Genomic DNA, 222 nt, shown 5'->3' on the forward strand with positions numbered 1-222 from the left:
TCTTCATATCTTTCTCCTCCTCTCTTCCTCCCGTCCTCTTCCTCCTCCATCCTCTTCCTCTTTCTCTTCATCCATCCTCTTGTTCCTCCCATCCTCTTCCCCTTCCTCAAACCTTATCCTCCATCTTCCTCCTCCATCCTCCATCTTCCTCCTCCATCCATCCTCCTCCTTCCTCCATCCATCCTCCTCCTTCCTCCATCCATCCTCGTCCTCCCGTCCCTG

The sequence above is a fragment of the Mesitornis unicolor genome, unplaced genomic scaffold (assembly GCF_000695765.1).
Source record: "Mesitornis unicolor isolate BGI_N332 unplaced genomic scaffold, ASM69576v1 scaffold27839, whole genome shotgun sequence".
NCBI lineage: Eukaryota > Metazoa > Chordata > Aves > Mesitornithiformes > Mesitornithidae > Mesitornis > Mesitornis unicolor.